The sequence below is a fragment of the Amblyomma maculatum genome, chromosome 9, assembly GCF_055883805.1.
Source record: "Amblyomma maculatum isolate TAMU_Amacu chromosome 9, ASM5588380v1, whole genome shotgun sequence".
In the NCBI taxonomy this organism is placed as follows: domain Eukaryota; kingdom Metazoa; phylum Arthropoda; class Arachnida; order Ixodida; family Ixodidae; genus Amblyomma; species Amblyomma maculatum.
Window position 1 is genome coordinate 105,098,262 of NC_139352.1, and position 8,420 is coordinate 105,106,681.

The following is an 8,420-nucleotide window of genomic DNA, read 5'->3' on the forward strand; positions in this document are numbered from 1 at the left end:
CCATGGAAATTTCAGTCACATACTAGTGCTCAATGCCTTTGTCGTGAGAGTAAAGCAGACAATAGAATATGCAACAGGTTCAAGTTTCCTGTTGTCTGCTTTACTTTCACACACAAAGCACTGAACAGTAGTGTGCAATTAAAACTTCCATCAAAGAGGCACATATGCTAGCTGAGCTTTACACAAATGCACCATTCCTGAAAACATGCTAAGTGCATAGGCATACCAGCATGCGAGGTTGTAAAAAAAGCATTTTCTTTGCCTTTATTGCAAAAACTGCATGCATAAATAGTCTACACTAAAAAAAATATCGATGTCAAGGAATGGCATGGTAAAATGCAGGCCAACTGGAGTATTAAGAATCTACTTGAATAATTTTTTTAATTATCCTTGGCCGTGATAGCTCTTCCCTTGGGGAGGTGGTGGAGGAAAAGGTATTTATTGAAACCTAATATTTCGGAATTAGCGAGATGATCGAGTTCTGTGTGGGCGGCCTCCGCAGGCCGGGATTCCAGGAGCAGTTACTATCCTGTGCATTTGCTCGATCAGCTGTTGCTAGTCTTTCAGGCCTAAGATGGAAAGAGCAGGCTGGGCTCCTCCTGCAATAGAAGGGAAAATGAAATTCAAGTTATCTGTGCTGAACTTTGATTACACATCTCCAAGGGCAACTGCCAGTTTCTCTCAATTGCTTTTTCCAGATGGCACTGTAGGCATGCATCTCCATTCAGAACTGTCACATACTATATAGAAAGGTCATATAACTGCAGCAAAACCCATGCAGAATAACAAAAGATACAAACGTAGTTTGACAAGAACCTGGCATTCAGTATTTTAATGTTTTTATGTTGTCTATTTGAACATGCCACTCTGAACAAACATGGCATGTTATGCTTGCTGCTATGCGCCCTCAGCAATGCCCAAGACATGGAGTGCACATGCAGAGATATTAAGCATAAAGGATGCTGTATATGAACATAAAGCACAGCCAGAGCATTGCAGTATTACACAGGTACGCATTGGCGGCAGAAACCTGCATTTTGAGCGGTTTAACAGGCAGATTTCTAAAGTCATTGTTCCTGCTCTGAAAAGAAGTGATCAATAATAACATCATTTAAAATTGTTACCTTTTTGTTCTGTAAACTGCACATTTCGCTGGTTTCCATGTACCCTCTACTGAAGACATTCCCTGGGCGTGTCGGGGGTATATCGACATCAACATCCAGGCTACAAGCGTCTAGAAAGCGTCTCCTTAGAGCAGCTGCGACGAATTAACTTATCTGATAACATGCAAGCTGCTGCAGCAGAATAAAGATAGACATTTGACATGTGGCTAAAGCCCAATGTGGAAGCATAGCCCGCCGCAGTGATTGCGCAGTGTTCATGCTTCTACAAGAGTTAAAAGTAAAGTTATTTGTTTACCCACAGCGCTATATGTGACATTACAATAGCAAGGCTTATAGTTACACAAAACACAAAAAGCTGATAACCACAAGCTCATGATGTATTACCGGCAGCATGCAGCATGGATGTATGTCATGGATTTCTCAACTACGCACAACAAATTACAAAAAAAAAATGGTATTTATAAATGCAGCCAGCTGTTCACAAGAAACACTGTAGCTTTTTTATGGGGAAGGTAGTGGGCGCCAAAGAAACTGCCCCTGTAAAGGCGCCTAATTTGCCCCTATGTAATATCGGGGACAAGCGTGTGGACTACACAAACTGCAATCAAAGCACATAACTTTCACATCGACCAGGGACCATACTTGTCGATGTGAAAGTTGAACGTTAGTTCTTTCATGTGTGCAAGAGAAATAAGGTCACAATTCGTTTACATCGCGATTCTAGTCCAAAATCTACAGACATACTGTCCAGACTTTCGCCCCCGCAGTATAAGCCACCACTTGGGTAAGAGATTAGTAAAAGAAGTGTATAAAAGACATTAGTGCTGTTGGACAGCCATAGCTATAAAAATGGCATCGACATTGGAGTACTACCTTAAGGCGGGGCCTAGGGCATTACAAAAGCAAGAGTTAGTGTCCGCTGATCCTCATTTGAACGAACAAAAAGAGAGGGGGGGGGGAAGAAATCTACCTCAATTACATGTTTTGAGTGACACCAAGCCGCAGTTAGTATTAAAGATATCACACAGTTTTGTGGAAGATTTGGGAGCGCTTTGCAGCTTTCTTACAGGATTGAACAAAAGAGCTCACCATCTTCTGAAAGGCACATTATATAGAAATGAAAATAGTGAATTTACTGCATCTGGCCACAACAACTTGCACACGGAGAGGAAGATGAACTGAAAATTTTATACATGAATGTACGTATTTACAACAGGTGAAACAATGACCATGATCTATGCCGAAGAGTAAAGAGATCAAAATCTAGCTCAGAACGAGTTCTCCAGACCGCGGGGCCGTTTCATTAACTTCGGGACTCTGCCCACATTTCTTCTCCCCGATGACAACGAACTCACACATGACTGGCTAACAAACATTTTGGCATGTCTTTCCACTTTCATAAGTTCTTCACCCTCTCCCTAATACAAGCAATGCAAAAGGGACAACAAATTCGTTTCACAACAAACGGAATTTAGAGAATGGACCTCGAAATGATTGGCTCACTAGGTCACATGTTAAACTCTCTCCCCTAGGAAAAAAAAAAGAAAATAAATAATTAGAACCCATCAAAACGGTGTCCCACGTGCGCAACCATTGCCCAAAGCTTGCATCCTTGGCGGCTCCTTTTACAGGGCAATTATTGCAATTATTGGCGTCCGAGTCAGCACCATTGCGGACCACATCAGAAGAGCCAACCCACATCATACCGTCACTGTTACACACTTGCCCTTTTTCAACGCGGCTATCTCCCACCATTGTTAACATCCAGGGTTGGAATCCTCAACGAGACCCCACTCAGCGCGCCTGCACTGAATAATTGTCACTTTTATGGGCTCCCCAACAAGGAAGAGGGCCTTACACCCTTCAACCTGACAGTGTTTTTTCTTTGAACGATAAGCAGTTCTTCCAAAAGAGATGCTCGTTTCAAAGCTGTGCTGCCTCCGGGTGATGGGTCCAGTCAGCGTACTAAGGATCCCTTAGTACGCTTAGTACTAAGGACCCCTTAGTTGTATACTGTTCGTAAAGCTCCTTAAATAAAAATGAGCCCCCTACATGACACAGCAACGAGAACAAACTGCCTGTCCCCGCGTCTTCGAGTGCGACAGCAAAGTCCTCGGAAGAGGGGACTTCTTTCCCTCTCTGCCTACGTTTCCGTTAAGCACTGTAGCTGTTGTAGCTGCCTATCTGTGCGCATCTCTCCGCCTCCTGTCCGAGGGCAAGTGGGAGACGGCCGCAGCTGGGCATTGAACAGGTGACCCAAAAAGAGCAGACTAATAATGGTGCCTAGCATACCCACCGATCCCTTACAGAAATCATTAAAGAAATGAAAGCAACACATCAGATAACACTACAATGTTTCTAAGTACAAAGTCGACAACTCCAAGTCATATAAATATATATACATCTCCGCACATTAACTAGACAGAAACAGTGCAGACTAAACTAGTAATTCAGTGTCTAGCAACACTATTAAAAGGGGATAAAGGCCACGGGGGGCTACGATTATTAGTACCGTTTTGCCTTTAAACTACAATAATATACTTGTTGCAAGCTTAAAATCAAAGATTCACGCCTGTCCCACCCACAGCTATGGAACACACATCTGACTCAAGTCTGCAGAGAAAGAGCAAGCTAGACTATTGCAGACGCGCCCTTGGTTATTTTTCTGGCATTTCTGAGGTTGAAGAATCTGACTTGTCAGTAGCATGTATATGAATAAGAACCCTATCACAGTAAATGCATCAAATTTTCTGAAGTGGCTTTTCTTTGCTGACCACATATGAGGTGAGCTATAATTTATCCAACTTGGCCTAGGTTTATTCTATGAATAACAAAGCTATAGCAGGTACACAGTCGTCCACTCAGGCTGAACATGCGAGTGCGTGGCATCCACTTTTTGAGATGCCACTGCATCCATCGCAGCTGCACACCGTAGCGAAGAGGCAGACAGCGTGAAGTACCAGCCTCTAGTCCCTCTACCACCACTGGGGTCCCAAACTAGGGACCCCTTGTTTTTGTCAGGACAGGCCCCCTCAGGGTCAGCTAGTAACCTCCTGTATTTGTATCTGATGGCAATTTTTTCCACCACCACCCACAATACGCAGCTGCGCATCATAGCAGATGTGAAGCAACAGCTCCTGGTCCTTCTATGCATAAGCCCCTTTGCCTTGATGCATGCCTGCGCACCATAGTAAAGAGGCAGACGACATGACGCAGCAGCTCATGGTACCTTTACACATGAGCCCCCCATTGTACTTCGATACACACCATAGCAAATATACACACTACGCCACACAGCTGCTCCTGGTCCCTCTATGCATAAGCCATTTTGCCTCAATACGCACCTGTGTACCTGAGCGAAGAGGCAGACGTGAAGCTGCAGCTCCTGGGCCCTACATGCACAAGCCACTTAGCATCAATGCACGGCTGTGCACTGTAGTAAAGAGGCGAAGGACGTTAAGCAGCAGCTCCTGGTCCCTCTACACATCAGCCATTTTGCCTCAATGCGCATCTGCACACCGTAACAAACAGCCAGATGTGACAAAGAAGCTCCTGGTTTCTCTACAAATAAACCACTTTGCCTCAATGCACGTCTGCACACCGGAGCAAAGAGGCAGATGATGTGAAGCTGGAGCGGCTGGTCCCTCTACGCACAAGCCACTTAGCCTTGATGCATGGCTGTGACGGATGCATTGCTATTTTGCAAACTGCATGCCACACATTCCCGTTCAAGCTAAGAGTGGACGACTGTGTCCAATGACAAAAAGTAACATGGTGGACAATGTAAAAAGAATTTGCTGCATAAAGTTTGTTGAAACCAGTTCTACACCCTACATGTAAACAAGCTAAAACCTTAATGTCGAAGGGATGTCCTGTGTGTTTAAAATCATCACGCTCAAACAACTTCAACACTGACAATCATGATTCAATATTAATAATATAGATAATGATACAATACTCACTTTTAGCCATACCAAAGAAATGAGAATGCAAAGGGATGTTGCTGTTTTTCCCCCGTGGATGACAGTTTTCCATGTTCAAAGTGCTGCTTCCTGTTGGCCTACGAAATCGGCTACAGCAAATGGCATCTGAAAAATTTTTGGAAGCCTCATGCTAGTCTTCAACGAGAAATGCATTGCCATACAGAAGCAGAACACAAATACTTTTACAATACATTAAAAGCACCAACTGCAGTGCTGTTTTTAGGATGACTAGGTAGAGGTTTTGCTGTAGCAAGCCAAATGTTAGCCTTCAATAAGGAAAGCATTCCCATACAGAAACAGAACACAAAATCTTTTACAACACATTAAAAGCATCAATTGCACAAATGCTTGTAAGATGACCACGTACAGGTTTCTGCTATAGCCCACATCATGTGACCAGCGGTTATCAGAAGCCTTGTATGTGAGCATGATGACCTAGATTCAATTTATGGCTATCACTGTATTAACAAGCATGGGTTTAAAGCTACTTTAATATGATAATCTAAGAACATGGTAAGAGCTTTCAGTGCGACACATAAGCTCAGTATCATGCACTATAAGGTGCTGCATAGCTCTAGTGCAGCTTTGGCATTATCTCGCAGTCAATAATGCAGTGAAGTTCTGAGGAGCCTTTGAACATCTGTAAGGTCAAAGCAACAACAATTTTGTTTTCATCTCACTTTTGCTCAACTTTTTTTTTTTTTTTTTTGAGCCCGCGGCTTGCTGGCCTCCCAGTACGCCTGTTTTGCATAAAAGAAGGCGTTGCAGGCACCAGAGCTCACAGCCCAACTGTATCGCGGCGGCGGTATGTCAAATTCGTGCCAGAACAGCGCAGAACAACGGGTCAAGAAAAAGACAAGTGCTGACTTTTTTTTTTTCTCTCATCTCCTTGTCCGGTTGTTCTGCGCGGTACGGTCCCACATGCATAACCAACATGCGCAAGGTGCTGTCCTGGTTTGTCAAAGCTGAAGGAGAGTACTAAACCTTTAGTTATTTAGTAGCTACAGCCGTTCCTTCTAGAAACTGTAGTTGCCGTAAAGCTCGAGAGAGAAAGATCAGCGGCTGTCCATAAAAAAAAAAAAAAAAAAAAAAAAAAACTCGCGACGTTTTCACAAGTGTAGGCATGTCGCACGATAGGCTTGAGGAGTGCAAAAGTTTTCTCGTATAGTTTTTACAACTCAGCACGTTGCGCATGGTTAACAAATTAACTGCTTTAAAGCTCGGGCAGGCACTCCTTTATCAGAGACAGAGAAGTTGCGCTGCTTACTGGCGCAGCGTCCAGTAATGCCGAAAAGATGGCCCTCAGACTTGAGGCTGCACTTTAGTTAGTCGGCGCGGAGCCATCCTGTCAGTCTCGCCTAAAACACTCGACCGTTCGGCTGCTGTACAGAGCTGTTTCCTTACGCAAAAGCTCACCACTATCGGTGCATCGAAAAGTTCAACTAAAGAAACAAAAGTTCGGTGAAATACTTACTTTGGAATCAGCGGGTGAACAAAGTGTGCCAGCCGCACCAAGCCACAGCAAAAACAATGTTAGCAGTGCATTACAGCCGTAGGTATTTGTAACTGCGCAGAAAATGCAGAACACGGAAACGTGAAGCCATCTTCTATGACTAAACTTCAACTTGTCAGGTGGACTGGATTGGCTCATTTCAGATTTTTTTGAGGATAGGTTCGGTTTCGTTCTTTTTGAGCTTGCTGCTTGCTGCGTCTATTCAGCCACTGATTAAAATTTCACCGAAGCATCATGATAGAAAAATTTTCAATGGTCATTTAACTTTTAATCAAAAATTTTTGATGGAAGAATTCAACGATGAAACATGCGGAAAATAAAAAAAAAACTGTTTAATGGAAACGCTTTCTATCGCATCGATTCGCACTGGCATCATATAATGCAGACTTGATGGCATTACTGATTTATACGCAGTTCAGACGAGCACGACGACTACAAACTATATCATAGCTGTGTAAAAGCAAATCCAGTGGCGGACGTACGGCGGCTGTCCGCTGGGCGAACGGATTCGACCATCCGCTTTCGTACGTACGCCGGAATTCCGGCGGACGTCCGAAATCGGCCGCCGAGTTGCGGCCGAGTTCGGTTGTCCGTCGGACGTCAGTGGCCGTCTGGGAATAAATCGCAAAATTAAAGGTCGTGAATGCATAATGCGGGCTCAGTTCTTACGTTTTCGGAATCGGCAATGTTTTTTGAAGTATAGAACATCAAAATCACACTTTTAAATGTTCGTTAGGTTACCTTTTCTGCATGGCACACCCACAAAATTGTATCCTTAAGCTAAGATGTGGCGAATTCTAAAACAGCGTGTGTATTTTATCATATCAAAGATGTGTGATTGATTTCGGGTATTATACTGTGCGCTGCGACGCCATATTAAAAAATCTACAATGCTGGAAAGCCAGCTTAACGAGCTCGCGAACGGACATTTTGACGCTCCATATTTTGAACCATAATGGGCTTCAATCTCTTTAATCCGTTGCACTCTCGTCGTTTCCAGTCCTTCACTGCACCACATCAGGTATCATTAGCTCTGATGGCAATTTGATTCCTCTAATAAAACCGGATTTCCCTACCACCATGCAGGGACGAAGAAAAATACATTTAGAATGTGCGCAGCAGCGGCCGTGTTTCAGTCAGCGTGTGGGGAGCCATCAGCTACGATGGACTAGGACCCCTGTACCGCATTCCTGTGCGTATGACGGCAGAAGTCTACGCGGAGGTGGCAGAAACGGTCCTCTTGCCTTGTGTGCTTGATGGGCCGTTTCCGGATGGGCTCTATCACTTTCAACAAGATGGAGCTTCTGTGCACTCAGCCAAGACTGTCCGAGACCTTTTTGAAAGGCTTGGCGTTATGACCCTTCCATGGCCTGCAAGAAGCCCTGACCTTAACATTATAGAAAACGTGTGGGGACTGATGAAGAAAAGCCTATCCAAGAAATCGGGACTCTCCAATTGCAATCCGGACGGGCTATGGGAAGCCATTGAAAATGAGTGGGGACACCTCCGCAATGACCGCGCTCTCGTCTACTCCCTCTAAGAGTCACTGCCGAAGAGGATTGAGATCCTAAAGAAATCTGGGGGAGCCCCTATTCGCTATTAGTTTGTCCTCTCCATCCCCTAATAAACAGTAAACTTGTGGAAAAAATAAAAGAACGTGAAATGAGAAGCCAGCAATCTGTTTTCTTTAATGACCAAAGAAGAACAGTGAAATAAAGACAAACCCGCCGCTTACACTTACTTCGCGGCACCTTTAATACTAATTTGCCTTCCTGCAATTGCCGAAGAACGAAAACTGCC

At 44.1% G+C, this 8,420-nt stretch overlaps 1 long non-coding RNA gene across 1 annotated transcript; it reads right to left on the reverse strand.

The window, feature by feature from the left end:
• Positions 1–423: 423 nt before the first annotated feature.
• LOC146180091 (uncharacterized) lies at positions 424–6,737 on the reverse strand. Its single transcript, XR_014700784.1, has 3 exons — positions 6,582–6,737; positions 5,087–5,212; positions 424–599 (listed from the first exon to the last, which is right to left on the reverse strand). It is a non-coding gene; the product is annotated as an uncharacterized LOC146180091 (long non-coding RNA).
• Between the last annotated feature and the right edge of the window lie 1,683 nt (positions 6,738–8,420).